Source organism: Eleginops maclovinus, chromosome 19 (genome assembly GCF_036324505.1).
Source record: "Eleginops maclovinus isolate JMC-PN-2008 ecotype Puerto Natales chromosome 19, JC_Emac_rtc_rv5, whole genome shotgun sequence".
NCBI lineage: Eukaryota > Metazoa > Chordata > Actinopteri > Perciformes > Eleginopidae > Eleginops > Eleginops maclovinus.
Window position 1 is genome coordinate 13,953,873 of NC_086367.1, and position 16,051 is coordinate 13,969,923.

Genomic DNA, 16,051 nt, shown 5'->3' on the forward strand with positions numbered 1-16,051 from the left:
CAGAAACAACACAAATGCATGTTAGAGGACTTCTGGAATGGATACCACTGACACGAGAAAGGAAAGAAGCGCAGATTCCCTCATGGCCAAACCAAACATTGTGGCTTTAAGTTATGGTTGCATTTACTTGAAAAGATGCGGTAGACCAACACTGAGAATCAGCGAGCGCTAATTGAAAACAGCTTGCCGGAGCTCCAGTGAAAACTGACTGTGGGATAGTCTCTTCTCCTATTGTTTCTAATGTACTGGTTCCCTGGTCATTCCTCTGTGCTCCCAGGAGGCCTGAGGGGTTACGGTCCTAGATAGCTGGAAGATGACTCATCCTGGCTGTCAAATGACAAGTTCACACAGTGTCATATTGCCTACTAAGGAAAGGGACATCACAGATTTCATTTCCCGAGATAACTGGCTCCATGGTGAAGCCCGAATTGAAAAGTGAATAACTGCAATTTTCCCTGCCTGTTACATAACGGCACAAAGTTCCTGAGGTTACACAATCACCTGTTGGTTTTAGTTTCCTCAATATATTCACTTTAAAAGCATACATTTATTGAATATATACTCGACCATGATCAATCAATAATCATTCATTGTTTTCCTTCTCTTTCTCTCTACCAATGTTCTCCCTCCGTCTGCATGTTGTCTTTCCAGCCTAATTTCTCTCTGCGCTCCGTCCTCTTCTTCTCTCTTTCTCTCTTCAGCAGGATGAAGGCCCATCCTTGTCATCCCATAGGGCAGAGTTGTTTGATTGACAGCTGGGTTCAGCATCTTGACACAGGTCTGTGCCCCCGTCATCATCGCTGATCGTCCCATGCTGGCCCCTTCAGAGTGACAGGCGCCTGCAGAGCCATTTACTCATGGTGCAGTCAAAAAAAGCCCTCCTCCGCACCGACTTTCACCAGGACTGCAGATGCCGATCTTCCCTCCTCCTGTTCCTTACCTTTTCTTGATTTCCTTTCTAAAGCCCATCCCCTATTTTGTTTAATCACCACACAATTTCTCATTTTATTCTTTAATTCCTTTAAAAAAATATTTGTCAATAAATTGTCTCCACCTTCCTTCTTACTCCTCTTCTTGACCTCATCTAATCCTCTTTTCTCTCTCCTCTGATATCAACCTCTTTAGTATCTAATGCAGGCTACTATTAATCTAAAGGAATCTGCCAGATCTTAATTAGGGTAATTACTGTGTTTGTTTTAACTTAACACTGATGACTCCACTTGAGCTACTATCTTTGAGCAGGCCATAACAGATGGGGTGCTTAGTAGTCTTTTGGGAAGGCTGACAGGATGGAGCTGTATGATTTTTGAGCTTGATGTTTACCTTGCAAGATGCAGGAATAACTCTCAAACCTTTTTAAAGGGACGGTTTTGTGCTAAAAAAGATTGCTATTGCTATAGTTCTCACTGAATATGGCTTCTAATACAACATGAAACCTGAAGCTGGTTAATAATATAATTCATTTTTTACATGTTAGTTTCTGGTTTATTATGCAGGGTATGACCTTTTGACCTATAGACCCATAGTGTCACTTCATATAAGGGAGTTTGCTCTAAGATCTGGGAACTCCCAATTGAAGTCTTTTAATTTCATTACTCACAGGGGGCAGCCACAGTGCATTTCACGGCAAGCCCTGTAAATCTGAAACAAAGATGCACTTCAGGTGGTTACACACACAGTAATATGACATCGTGTTTATGACCAAGTTAAATGTTGTGTGTGTGAAAGAAAGCACGCAGAAGGACAGGAGGGCATCAGATGAGTACAGACTGTTTCCACCTGCCAGGTGCCTGGTCTCTAATCCCCCCTCTCTGTCTGATTAAACATACACACACACACACACACACACACACACACACACACACACACACACACACACACACACACACACACACACACACACACACACACACACACACACACACACACACACACACACACACACACACACACACACACACACACAGGCACAACAAGGTCATCTCTCTGTCAACCATACAATAGCGCTGTGTACCCATCTGGCCTACATCCTAAATACTTCCTCTTTAGAAAGCAAATAAAAAAGGAGAAGAGAGGGACTCCTTGGTGCCTTAGAAACCACTCAAAAGCAAGTAACTATTATAAAGAGTAACAAAACATTTATATTTAATGCTATTTCACACCGCATAAGCCTTATGTCAGTCACCTTGGTGCTGCGTGAGAAAAGGCCAGTATTAGTGTTTTGTCTGTGTCGGTTTTGTCGTACTCTTCATGAGTTCATCTCCTTGAGGAAGACACTTCACAAAACACTTTCTTTGTATGATATCAAAAACATCTTTGAAAGAACACTGTTGTGCATCCATGCGCTGCCAAACCCACATGAAATGCCCCGTCCACCTTTTACAATGATAAACTGCTCTCTTTCTTGCGTTCAGTTTTTTTTATTTGGGATTTGGACAAGCTCCCCCTGTGGTGTGAGTCATATCATTCTGACAATATTTTATGCTGGGAGTTCAGCGCTTTGATATCCACAGGATAAGAGGGCTTTGTAGAGATGGTGACACCCATCCTCCTTCTTCTCTTCCTCCTCCGTCTCCTCCCACTCCTCTGCTTTTCCTTCCCCTGGGGAGGTTTGGCTTCTCCTGCCCTCTCTGACGGCTTTTATGTCTGACGTTGTACTGTGCTGTCGAGGTGAGAACGAGGTCAAACGACTTCAAACGTGGTGCTGAGAAACACCACGTCGTAAATGAATAAAGATTAATACAATAATGTATGTGTACACTTTTACAATGACTCAACACTTGTCTTGCATACATTCTTGTGGATTTCATGTTGACGCTGACAGTAATTGCTTCCAGACTGTAACATAATATAGCAAGATGTATTGGGATACCATGTGTGTGCATTATTTACTGTATTTAACATCACAGTAGAGAGCAGTATATATTTACCATAAATCCTAGATACTGTGTGTGTGGTTTGATCTACATTATGATAGTGAAGGAATCTAATGTGGTGCCATGCTGTCTGCACCGTCTCCTATCCTCAACTGTTGAGGCTGTGATTAGATACTGTCAACCCCCAGGCCATAGATATCACATACAGGTAGAGCTCATTCAGGCTATAGCTTTACCTTACGCTGTGGGATGAGAGAGAGCTGGTGAACTCCAGAAACTGCAGACTGTGCTGAAAGTTTCTGTCACACTAATGAGCAATCTGTCAACAAGTGTGCGCTACAGGGAACTTGTGGGGAAAAAAAGAAACATTTAAAAAAATGTTGATTATATGGTGGTTATCCTTGTATGAATCCGACTCCTTATCATGCACACGCACACGCACACACTCCATGACAGAAAATCACAAAATAATCCCCCTGTAGCAGAAATGTTTGTAGGTGTCTTTTTTTCTTTTTTTAAGTCGCAGTGCTTAGAATACTGGGTGGCTGGGATTTAGAGAACTACCTCAACATAATTGGTCTGTGGTTATTTGCTTTTCCCCATAAGAGCTTTATGAGATAGACAATATCAATCTTATGTCTGTGTTTTAAGTATAGAGCTAAAACCACAACTGGATCAGGCTAGATTAGCATAGACACTGGAAACAGGAGGAAAGCAACTAGCCTAGATCTCTTTTAAATGTTCAAAAATACACCACACAATGAACTCTTCTGAAGTCAGCTAGGTCACAGTGTGTCTTTTTTGTGTAGTGTGTACACTATTAGAACCATAAAGATCACAATACAATTGTATTTTGGGAGTTTGTTGAAGAGCAGTATGTGCATCCACCCACTTTAATAGAACGTCTTTAAGTGCTGGTTGCCTGGAAATCAGATAACATCAATGTTTACCTTGACTAGAAGTTAGGTATTTGCCAACATTTTGATTATACATTGTTTTCATCATAGGCTTTTGACAGAACAAATCTGGTTAGTGGATAATACTACTTTTTTTGTGAAATGACTAAGCTTCCAAGGCCAAAAAAACCCTTTTAAATCAAATAAAGTAGTATTTCCCGTATACTAAAGGATGCATTATGACATTTCACATCTCATTTAACTTAAAAAAATAGGGGCTTTTGTTTGTAGTTACATTTGCCCAAAACGAAGTAAGCTTCTCATTAGTCATACACTTTTGCGAGGGATTTTTTTATTTTCAAAAGTGAAGGTTTAAATGATTGAAATCCTTTTACCACAACATTAAAATAGATATTCACTTTAGCGTTTTCCTCAGCGATATGTTAAATACAATTATTATGGTTTATATCCAACATCAAGCTAACTTCCATCTTGCCAAAACATTTTACCTACGCCACTTCCTCCATGTGAGTTTGTTTACGTAGCCTAATTGGTCAGGTGGATTTGGAGTGAAACGAAACCTGGTGTTAACGCTATTATTTACATTTATTTGGTTAAATGTTTTGACCCCCAACCGGGATCGTATCTGGAAACTTTAACTGGACATTCTGTCACCTTTCTGAAAAAGTTGCCAGCGAGAGTTGTGGACCCCTGGAAAGGAAGGTATGCTCCATGGCCTGCAGATCATAAGCGTCAACTAAATGAGCCTTCCTTCTCTACAGCTAATGGAGTTTGCTATTGTTTCGTGTCATAAATGGGAACTTATTTTGGATAATTTAACTAAGTTACATCCTCAATCTTCATGTTTCAATAGACACTTCATTTTCGGACCGATTGCTTCTTCTTGTAAAAGGTAAATAACTCGTCTTACTATTGTTGTTTGGTCCATAGAATAATACTACTATGTTTAAAAAAAAAAAAAAAAGCTTATAACTCAGTTTTTCTACCGTAGGCCTATCTCTAAGGAATGGTTCACACCAATAAAAAGAACATTCACGTTGTTTGAGCATTCTTATATCATTTATAATAAAAGCATTTATAACATTTTTATGAAAAGTTATTTTGTTCTGCTTACAGTTGTGCAAATTTATACTAAAAAAATAATAAACAGGTACTTTCCAAAGAAAGTATGCCTTTATTATAAAATCCACATAACTCATAGTCAACATTTTAACTATGGCAATTCTCCCCTCACCTCTTTTTGTTTGAGAGGCAGAAATCTCAGTATCTTGGCAAATAAATCATCTGCATGTCTGCATACCTCTGAGTAAGAAAATATGTGTTTTTGCATTTTGGGTGGATCAGCTCTTTAAAAATAATTGCCTTTACCCTAAAGGTGCCATAAAGCAGCTATATATTATCGACCCTGCAATCTCTTATACAAGATGCTTCCTGACTGTGCACTAAAGGGGCCCATCTTGCAGGCAGGGAGGCTGACGGAGCAGGCTTGACCCTGGGCTGGGGCTTGTTGTGGCGCTGCGTCTCTGGAGGGCCTGTCTGGAGGTTGGCTGTGCTCTGTCTGGGCCGCCGCTGCTCTCTAATCACCCTGACACTGCACTTACAGGGCTGACAGCTATGGCGCCAGAGAGAGAGAGAGAGAGAGAGAGAGAGAGATTGTACACGTGACAAGGCCCACCTTGGCTCTCCACTTGTTCCCTCTCAAGATAATCACTTTCTATTGATTTTCTTGGAGCACACAGATCCCGGTTACCTTTCAACCTCTGGTGCTGCTTGTCAAAATACCTAAGGGCCACTGCATACAGACCTGTTACCTATTACCTTTCCTCATCCACTTAATAATTGATAATATATGCGGATGAGAGAAATAGAAGAGTGAAACTGCTGCAGGCCTCCATTTTGGTGCCAAGATCAATAGTGAAACTTAATCGTAAGCACAAATTTAATCCATCCCCTTTGAAAACAATCAGGGCCGTTATTGAAGTTAGGGTGCAGTTGATACTTCATTCCTTTACAGCTCGTATCAGTGAGCTGAGGCGTCACAGCCGGCGCCCTCTGCTACTTACCTAATTAGCTCTAGGAGTCCCTGCATTATTAACAGACCCCCTAAATCATTCAGAGGGGCCCTAATGTGTGTGTGTGTGTGTGTGTGTGTGTGTGTGTGTGCGCGCGCAAGGGAACACACAGAGGGGGTACGGAGGATCACGGCGATAATGTCCCTCCCTATTCACGACATGTCAGACGTAATTATTCACCCTGGGAAGACACGGGTCCAGAACACTGGTAATGGCACTCTTCTTATCCCTCCTCCTCTCCTCCTCCTCTGCGCTCACCCCCTCCCCCCTCTCCCTCTGCTTTTATGACTGACAAGGTGCGAGCTGGATGAGACACACTCTAAAGATAGACAAATAGAGAGGACGATTGGTATTGTTAGACAAGAATGTTCATGTTGCAAAGGTCAGGTGTTAATGCGGGCAGATCAGCAGGAATAGATGGATAATGTTTGTTTTATTGTGAACACGGATCTCATTAACGTGAGCAGCTATGTCATTTGAGGGCCTCCTTTGGTTATATTACATGTAATGTACTAATTATTTTAGAGGAATATTACTGCGATAATGGGCCGTGTGTCGTTTATGCCACTTTAACCACTGCATGACTCACAATTGTGGCAGTAGTTGAGCAATAGAAACGTTTGATGAAAACACTAAATCGAGAAGCAAAATGCAGCTGAATCACGCTCAGCAGAACGCGGTTGTTTTCTCTAGGTTTAGCAGCTGGAAGTGGTTTGGTGCTTTTTTTGTCAGCACAGTCAGCAAGACACAAATGAAAAGTAAATATACATCACTTCCTCCCTCTCAGCCAATAGGTGCTATGTAAAAGGGGGGGTGATATTGTTCTGAATGAGATAATATTTGGCTAGGCTGGTGACCAGGAGCTCTTGCCCTAGTAATTCCACATGTGTTTACTGGAATGTGACTGTTTCCTGAAGCTCTGCAGTAGCTCTGGTATGTGGGTTGAATTCCAAAACATTGCTTCTCCTCTTTGTGGCATAGTTCACCCACATAGATTTCGTATTCAAGATGAGGTTTATGGCGACTAGGGGATGATAGCTTTAAACGTCCCCTATTATACTCTTTTTCAACAAAATATGATAGGTTACAGATATATAGAAATCTTGTCTCTGAAATGTTTTGCTCGAAATACCAAACAGATCATGCTCTGTGGCATACCTTAAACCCCTCTGTTTCAGCCCTGTTTTAAAAGTGCTGATTCTTTGTCTGTAGATCTAAATGCAAATACTGGTGGAGGAGATTCAGGTGATAAGGTGGGCAGTTATTACATTGATTGGTTAGTGGCTAATGGCCGAAAACCCAAAACACACGTGACATCACAAAGTGGTCAAAATCAGCTAATTTTCAGACAGGTTTTTATATAAACTGATCAGCACAAAAAGAGAGTGAATCTATTTTCCTGAAACTTTCCGAATCTCTTAACACAGAGGGGACACATATTTATGTAAGAATGACAAGTGGATTGTGCACAATAGTTGACCTTTTAACTTCCTGCAACATAGGGCTTTAGTAGTATTGGTTGTGTAAGTGAAATATGGAGAATTGCAACACTTTTTTTTTACTGTTAGAACAAATAATATAATGTATTTGGTTTATTAGTGCACAGACAAGATGTATTGATTATGCTCCAGTAGTGTTCCTCTGCAGCTTAACATGCACCCAGCACTGTAAACAGGGTAAACTGGAGGTCATGATTCTGCAATTGCATTTATTATTGCTTTTGGCCTACATATGCTTTCTGTAAATGTAGCTGCTTTTAACACATGCAGCTTTTACTGTTAATCTTATATAGCATTCAACAGGGCACATATGAATGGGAAGTTGCTATTTCATTCACAGTAAATCAGACACATTTGGCATAGCAACATAAGCGCTAAGATCCAGCATTGCTTATTGTGTAAACAAAGGTGTTACAGTACAGCAGTGGACATGCACAACACTAGCATGCTCTGATATATAACGCTGTGAAATCCTGGCAACAGAGGGCTTTATTGGTATTATGGGTTGTGTTTGAATGTTAACATTTTGATAGAAAACATTGAAGCCTTGGCAAAACAATTAATTTGCATAAAGCCAGTGTAAATACGTGTGAAAAAGGGCTATAGTTTCTTTGGCAAGCAAGCATTTCAGAGCACAAGTGACATGTTTCAGCATCACCCTGTCCTGATTTTAAAAAGGGTGCCAGGCTAAGTAGATTAATGGCTTTTTGCTGCAAGCGTAGGATGGGGAAAAAATATGGTAAGAAGAACTGTAATGGGAAAAAGAATTAAACAAAATAAAAGTCTCAAGATGTTAGGAGAGTGTGAGTGGGAGAGAAAAAACAGTCTTTTACATCGTTAATCTGAGCGGCCCCTCCCCCCTCTGTTTCAATTAAGAAAATTACTTTTTGGTTCAATTAACAATAATTCACGGTTAACTGAATAAAGTTTATTACACAATCAAGGCGACAACAGAGCAAGTGAGAGAGACACCCCCATGCACATTTTTTATCTCTCTCTCTCTCTCTCTCTCTCTCTCACTCACACACACACACACACACACACACACACACACACACACACACACACACACACACACACAAACACACAAACACAGACGTGCGTGCACACACACACACACACACACACACACACACACACACACACACACACACACACACAAACACACACAGGGCTCTTAGCAGGTGCCTGGCCCTCTGATCTGCTGACCTACACAGGCTTTGGGTGAACTGTGGTTGGGGGAGGCAGGATGCGAGTGAGGGTTTGATGCTGGAGGTCGGGGGAGGACGTCGTTGTTATGGGATGTTAAGAGAGAAATGTGTCATCACACTCTTAGATGGTGGGGCCTCTCTGTCCTCTATCCTTGGCCCCGGGCAGCAGCTTGCATCACAGCGATTAGCTCCCAAACACAGACAATAACACTTGCAGCCACATCGTCATAATCGCCATTATCCCCCCCCCCCCCCCCCCCCCCCCCCCCCCCCACCACCACCACCACCAACACAAAACATGGCAGGCACTCATTTCTGGAAGCTTCCGCACCTCTTTTATGCAACTACAGATGAGCTGTCTGTACAGTCTGCCTATAAATGTTTAGAAAAATGAAAAAAGCATAGCATGTAAATCGTCCTATTTTACATTTTCGCACAATAAGGTGTTCTTTGCTTCAGCCGTGGTTCATCTTTCTTTGTTCCATTCCTCCTCCTCCTCTCCCCTTTTTTTCTTTCTACCCCCCGACCCTCTCTGAAATGATTTAGGTTGCTACAATTATTTGGTAATCTCCACAGTCATTACTCTTAACATCTGCTCTGTCACAATGCAAAGGGCTTTTGTCTGTGCTCTACCACAGTTATTCTATGTGCTTACAGTCCATATCCACTGCTCTCTGTATGGCTTTGTGGAGCAATATGATGGGATGATTTGCTTATTCTGCTGTGTAACTGAGATTGGAAAAGGTAGCCTGATTTGTAGACTTAGCTGAAAGGCTATACTTAGGTATATAGAGGTCAAAGGTCAGCGGATGATCTTGAGTTAAAAGTCAGAGATCAGCATTTCAATATTAGATCCTGCAGAGAAGTCAGCGCAACAGATATCACTGAGAAAAACTTGATTTCCTCTTATGCGTACACCCATTCTCACACGTATTTCTGTCTGTCTGTCTGTCTGTCTGTCTCGCTGAATAAATAACAAGCAACCACCCAGCAGACAGGCAGTTAAGCGGGCTAACCTTTAGCGAGCAGGGAGAGGAACATTCAGAGATTTCCATCAGATTACCCTCTCCAGTTTCCATTGTGTGTGTTGGCCCCCTCCGTGGTATTTCCCCCCCCCCTTCACGCAGCAAATTGGAACCATTTGGTATTCAGATAACGGCAAACAGCTCAGATCTGCTGGAACAATAAGCAGTATCCAACCAACCGCCCACCTGGACTGAGCTGCGCTAAGACAGTCTTGATAGTCCTCGGTTCTTTCAACAACACTCAATTGCCAGAGAGGGTTTCTTTTTCTTTTTTTCTAACAGCTAGCGTTTCTAAAGCCTCCCTCCTGATTGTAGCTTTACCTCCCTCTCTCCTCTCACTGCTGATTGACCTTCAGCTTCTTCACAAATCAGATTTCGCTCAAGAGTGCCATACAAGATGAATTCATTCCAGTGGAGGTCACAACCTGGCAAGTGTTATAGCTTTCAGTCTGTAATAGTTCTTTGTGCACTGCAGCAGGAGTTTGTGCATATATTTTGTGTGCTTCACCCCCAGTGTGAGGAATGTAATGACATGGGTCCAATACTGTGTGATTGAGATGGATGCCCTGTTTTATTATCTGTGTTTTGTATGTATGTGTGCATTTACTTCCACAGTGCTGGGGGAACACGTTGTGACCCTCGCTGTATTTGGCCACCAGAGGCCATGCTGGCAGAGGCTGAAATGATGATTAAGGACAGTGGGCCTGAATGGGGAAAATGTGGATTAATGAAGCTCAGATAAAATTAATAGCCATGACATCCCACAACAGCGCAGCCGCTAAATGAGAATATGTCGTGGGTCCATCGGAGTCTCAATGCTTGTTTCTCTTTCAAGGTGATGGTGGGAGTTAAGAAGGGAAAAGTTGCATATTTCAGCTGATTTACCAAACTCTGCAAGCTTCTCACAGGAGAGGAATTTAGTTATGGTGGTCCCAGCTCTGTATCCCTAGGAATTACTTTCTTAATGAACTGTTTTGCAGTGCAGATGCAGGAGGCAGTGTACCCTTTTCAATTCTGAAACTAAGGTTATAGCAGTTATGCCCGTAGATGGGCGTATTGAGCATCAAACTTATGATTAACTCGCAGTGAGACAAGTAGTTATAGCTTTTGTTTAATCTGAATTCTGCACATTGCAAACGCACATATTTTATTCCAATTTACATTTCTACGGGTATACCTATAATTCAACCATATTCAATGTAAATATTGCTATATTTTTAATGTTATTATAGTTATCTTTAATGTTTTTTTTATCACAGCTCCAATTTTTGTGTGTTCCTCTTATGTGTTAACCTACTTGGCAATACATCGGTTTCTGATTTCTGATTATCTTTCCCTTCCATTAAGTTGATTGTATCACGTCCTCAATGTTTTCTCCTACTTGATGGCAGGACTCTGACACATCTTTCCAACTGTTCTGGAGAGAAATGCAGGCAGAAAGTGGGAATTGCTGAACATTTTGTGATCAGTTGCTTGGTTAGATTTTTTATAATTTACAACCTCTAGTGCAGCTGACCTTGCAGAATGACGCATGCAATGCAATGACCTTTAGTTAAAGGGACCATTTCATGGGATGTTTAACTACCCTTAACTATACAGGAAACAGGAATTGTGTTTAAAAAGCCGTGGGACGAACAACAGACAGATTAAATAGATGATGTTCAACATTGAGGCAGTAGAGGCCCAGATATCCTGACTTTCAGTCCCTTGTAAGGGTCAAAATCCATCCAAAATCCGACAATGCATCTCACTGATTGCCTTGAAACAAACCCACGCTGAGTTAACCCAAACAACATCATCAGACTATGAAAAATGACCTCCATTGCTAGACATGAAACAACTTTTCACAAGCTGAGTGGTCTTTATCTTAATGAGAAGACTGAACATCATATGTGAAATCAGTTAAGCGCCCTTTAACCATGCAGAATTGTCCAATTACTGCATGTCCTCACCTGGGGTCCCCACTTGGGACTATGGCGTTTCACAAGCGTTAGCCACAGAACAGTGTCACGTTAATGAGCTAACTTCCAATTAGGGAAGCTATATTTTGTACGGCACGAGTGCACTTTGATGATGCTGTCAAACGTTCCAAAGGAGTACAAGTCGCAAACTTACATTTTCATTTGGTGCATGACACATCTAATCAATACACAGATATAGAATATACTGCAAAACCTAATGTCGTTCCTGCTTGTCTGCAGCGTTTCTGTCTCTCAGAATGTCAGATGTTTTGGGCAGCAGCTGCAGAGCACAGATTCAACCCCCTGAAGTTTTAGTTTGGCTGTTTGAGGATAACAGTTGCTGGACCGACTTGTCTTCTTTTGATTTCACCACCTGGGTCGTTGTTCAGTTGGTGGTCTTTCACTTCTACCTCCTGCGGGCTACAAACATCCTGGCTTGTGTGTGTACTCACACACACACACACACACACACACACACACACACACACACACACACACACACACACACACACACACACACACACTCGCACACCTGGACAACTTATTAGCATGTTAAGTCAGGAACCGGAGAATGCTTTAGCTCCAGGTGGTGATCACTCATTAATGTCTGATCGGCTCCGCAGGTAAATGTTTACCTCAGACTGGTTAGACATTACCGAAGCCTCGAGGCTAGGATCGGAAAACTTTGTCTTGAAGTATTTGTAACAGTTTGTAAGTTTTTGTAATTGTGTAACATTATAAAGACTGTGTTTCTTTAAAAACTGGAAAAAGTGCAAAAAACAAACAGTGAAGATGTAATAGTTAAGTGTTGAGCAGGGTTATTTTGATGTTGTGCTTTGTTGCTAAATCAAAAATCAGAAAGTTTGCATAACTGTAGGGAAATACTTGGATAGGTTTTTAAGTCACAGGCAACATGACAGTACACCCCATAGTGTCGTGGAAAAGAGTGATTTAGAGGAAACACAAAAGTGGAGAGGGGGAGGCGGTTCATGGAGTTTAGTCCAGAGCATCTCACTTTCTATGAAAACATGGCAGTGTGTATTTTCTTTTTTATAGCAAGAAGGGGGAGGGAGAGAACGAGAAAGTTGAAGAAGGTTTGAAATTACAGTCGAAATGAATAATAGTTCTCTAACCTGCTTTATTCTGATACAGAAGATCCTGTCAAACCTGGCTCAGCTGCTCCAGCAACAATCCACAGTCTGTCCTGTATTGAAGGTACATATTAAAGTTGATTTTAAGGCACATTGAGTAGGATTTTCCTTATAATACTGTATGAACTTATACAAATAGTCCCTTACAATCATCACTAAAGGCCCAATAGGAGTGCGTGAATCTGCAGGGATCTTGCCCCCTTCCTGCATTATCTATAACGTTTCTGGGCATAAAGAGCTATAAAAAGGAAAAACGGGTTGCTAGATTGTAAGCATGCATCCAAGAGGAAGTTAGAAAATATTAAACATAGCGCCACATAATGCAAATATAGCTATATGAAGCAGACAAAGTGGGGTTGTGTTTCACCCGCTGGCGAGTACAATAGCCCTTGATGAGGAGCGTCTAATTTTGAAAATGTTAAGTTCACAAACATTGACAAAATCCTATTCATTGTGCCTTTTAATGTTGATTTATACATTCACGAAGGTTCATAGTATGTCTAACAGATGATCCTTTCTCTAAAGGCAACCACAAGAGGCCCGAAGTCATCCTTTCTCGACAAAAACATGGGTGACGACAGGTAGGTGTCACTTTGTTTACACCCTTATCTTAATCTGTTTAAAGACTTTTTCTCATTGTCAGTTTTTTCAAGTGAACTCTTTAAGTTGAACAATGATCCCTTATTTACGCCACCGCTCTCCGTAAGTATCTGGAGCTGTGACTGGGGTTAGTACTCACCCTGGGCTGGGGAGAAAACTCTGGGAATGAGTGTAACGGGAGAGAGCTCACAGCGCTGAAAGGGAAACTGAGATAGTGAGCATCGACAGGATTGAGCTCCCAGGTGGGGTGTCACCCTCCGGGGAGGCAACAGTTGCTGACAAAGCTGTGTGTGTGTGTGTGTGTGTGTGTGTGTGTGTGTGTGTGTGTGTGTGTGTGCGTGCGTGCGTGCGTGCGTGTGAAGGTTTTGGCAGGAGTGTTTCCTCGGGTTCTCTCCATTATTTGGTTATTGCTCATTAGAGGCTTGTGTAGGTCTGGGATGATGACAATTTGACATGTGGAAGCATCCCAGTGACTCCTGCTGTGGTCAGTGTTGCAGAAATATTGTGTTAGTCAGATAAGAACGTAAATTAAAATGTATATTCGAGAGCGTCAGTTCCTCCATATTCCCTTGAAAATAATATTAGATATCATAAAGTTTTGGATCTTTTTATTTAAATGTAGAATTAGCCAAAGACTAATGAAAAAACAAAAGACAAATAAACAACTATCTGGATTTACAGAAATATAAAACGCCACATTACGCTTTATTGAAAACTGTATCCAATATATCCTCAACTATAACATTTATTCTTAAAAAAATCGGTTTCCAAATAATCGAGCAAGCTTTCAAAAAAAAAGTAAACATGTTCTACTTTGACCAGATTTTTGTTTCCCCGCAGCTTTAGTCACGCAGCAAGTGTTGTTGACTTTGCCGCTACCTTCCCATTGTGAAAGGGTGACCTTCCTCTTTCTCCCACTCTCTGTTCTGCTCAGCTCCGTACATCTGTGTCTGTTTACCAGCCTGCCTGCGTCTTCCTCAATCTGAACTGATGAGTGCAACTCACAGCTGCTCCTCTCTTGTTTCCCGCTGCTTGGGTTGTGTGTGTGTGTGTGTGTGTGTGTGTGTGTGTGTGTGTGTGTGTGTGTGTGTGTGTGTGTGTGTGTGTGTGTGTGTGTGTGTGTGTGTGTGTGTGTGTGTGTGTGTGTGTGTGTGTGTGTGTGTGTGTGTGTGTGTGTGTGTGTGTGTGTGTGTGTGTGTGTGTGTGTGTGTGTGTGTGTGTGTGTGCGTGCTCGGCAGTGACAGCGCTGTGCTCCCAAATCAAAGACGACTGGCTCGCTACCATAACACACCTCTGATCGCAGAAACTAGAAAAAGTTTAGATAAAAGGAGTACATTTGGGTTTATATTCCGCCTTGATCTCTTTGTTTTCTTTAGAAATTCTCGCATGTTGACGAACACACAGTACTATTAAATATCAGACATGCAGTCACTGTGTGTGTGTGTGTGTGCATGTAGATACACAACTAATCCACATCCACCTGTGACACCTGCATTCCTCTGTTGCTTGTCCTTCATGTTTTATATCTGTGTTCTATCATTTTCTGCTCTCTCTTTAGCACAACAACAACAACAACAATTTTGTGGTTTTGAGAAACAGTTTTGTGTTTGCAATTGTCTGCACAGCTTCAACAGCTTAAGGATAAACATGACAATGGACGATATCGTGACTTTTAGGGAAAATCTGGTTAATTTCGAGATGGTATTTGTGATTTGATGCTCACTATTGATGAACAATTGAACAGGAAGTGTTTGGTTTCAGGGAGAACATTGAAAGGTGAAGAAGAAAGAGGTTAAGACCTGAATATGTCTTCAGGCGAGTATGGGATACCCTTGAGAGCATGACATCATCAGCACAGGTGTTGTTTGCTGTTGTCCTTAAGTTAGGGCGAGGGGGCCTTGGGTTTTTCTGACTGCCTGAACCTGTCGGACTGGTTTTAGACCCTCAGGACCATTTCTCACCTCAGGTGGCAGCTGAGTGGGAAGGGGGTGAGGGTATTATGAAGAATAAAGAAATGAGGGTGAATCATCATACAGTAGCTGCACAACATGAATTCCCACAATTGTTTTTTTTTCATCTTTTAAAAGAAAATAGTTTAGTCATTATATTAATTCATATCTTTAATTTGTATGTTATTTTTTGACCATTTAAATTAACTAAAGAGCATGAAAATATGGGTCTTAATTTTCTTTTTAAATAAATGCTTCCTTTTTATGTTTTTTTCTCAGCAAAAATGCCACATTGTCATGATTTCCTGCTAATTGTCTTATGTTTTAACAACTGAATGTCTTTGGGCCAGCTTTTTTGTTTGTTCAGGTTTACTAAAATTACAAATAAATGAACCTTTATTATTAGTTAAAATTTGAACAAGATGTTAATATTGGGTAAGTGTATACATGTTCAAAGTCCTACTATAGGCAAGGGACATGAATATAATGAGCCAAAGGAAAACTTTGCCTCACTGCTACTCCCTTATTAAATGGTAGAAGGAGCTGTTGGGTTTTCTGTCTGTCTCTCTGCAGACAGAAAAAGTCAAAGCTTGTGCATAAACTCTGCAATTGCCAATGCAAGTACATATACATTTGCATTCCCACATACATTCAAGCTGACTTGAGGGGGCCGCTGGCTCCTGGGGAAGTTTTCTAAGCCTCCTAAAAATATTCCTGGGGAAACACTTTCCCTTTCAGGTAGAACTTGTCCGCGTGTCGTAATGCCTGTGGGTACTGGTGAAATGTTTCT

The 16,051-nt window shown here is 41.4% G+C and overlaps 1 long non-coding RNA gene across 1 annotated transcript in view; it reads left to right on the forward strand.

Annotated features, from left to right (window-relative positions):
* Positions 1-4,336: 4,336 nt before the first annotated feature.
* Positions 4,337-16,051, forward strand: part of LOC134881307 (uncharacterized) — an 88,974-nt gene continuing 77,259 nt past the window's right edge. Inside the window, exons 1-3 of the long non-coding RNA XR_010168033.1 lie at positions 4,337-4,495; positions 12,714-12,776; positions 13,238-13,293. This is a non-coding gene — a long non-coding RNA (uncharacterized LOC134881307). The remainder of the gene's footprint in view (positions 4,496-12,713; positions 12,777-13,237; positions 13,294-16,051) is intronic.